The sequence below is a fragment of the Mastomys coucha genome, unplaced genomic scaffold (assembly GCF_008632895.1).
Source record: "Mastomys coucha isolate ucsf_1 unplaced genomic scaffold, UCSF_Mcou_1 pScaffold13, whole genome shotgun sequence".
Taxonomy (NCBI): domain Eukaryota; kingdom Metazoa; phylum Chordata; class Mammalia; order Rodentia; family Muridae; genus Mastomys; species Mastomys coucha.
Genome location: NW_022196895.1, coordinates 38357598 through 38358192, shown reverse-complemented (window position 1 = coordinate 38358192; position 595 = coordinate 38357598). Strand labels below are relative to the sequence as shown.

The following is a 595-nucleotide window of genomic DNA, read 5'->3' as shown; positions in this document are numbered from 1 at the left end:
GGAGGCAACCTGAGACAAGATCTTACTATGTAGCCCTGGCTGGCCTGTAACTTACTATGTAAACTAGGTTAGCCTCAAACTCAGATATCTATCTGTCTGTCTCCTGATTGCTGGAATTAAAGGCATGTTTAATGATGGTTAGAGCCAGAACAACTGTCATGGCTTGATTTTTTTTTTTTAACTTTGAAATAGATCCTGATAGATGTAATTTTTATTGATTTTTGCTTGTTTGTTTTTTGTGTTTTTAGACAGGGTCTCATGTGGCCCAGGCTGGCTTTCAATCTGCTATTGAAAGCAGATAATCTTCAATCCCTGATCCTCCTGCCTCCACACAGATAAAAAAAATGCCACTGGGCCTGAGTATATATAGCTGTAATCTTAAAGAGTAAATTGATAAAATGCTAATTTACTTGCGTACTTAGGCTTGAAACTTTATTGGTTTGAGGCTACAGCTCTCAAAATGCAGATTATACCTTTGATCAGTTCTTTAAGGGAAAGGGACCAATCATTTCACCTTATGTCTGAACTCTATCTAACACTGTGCCCAGCATACAACTAAAATGGTCTGAAGTCCTACCAAAAAAAAAAAAAAAAA

At 37.0% G+C, this 595-nt stretch overlaps 1 protein-coding gene across 3 annotated transcripts in view; it reads right to left on the bottom strand.

The window, feature by feature from the left end:
* Positions 1-595, bottom strand: part of Rbm27 (RNA binding motif protein 27) — a 69806-nt gene that overhangs the window by 25974 nt on the left and 43237 nt on the right. The window lies entirely within an intron of this gene.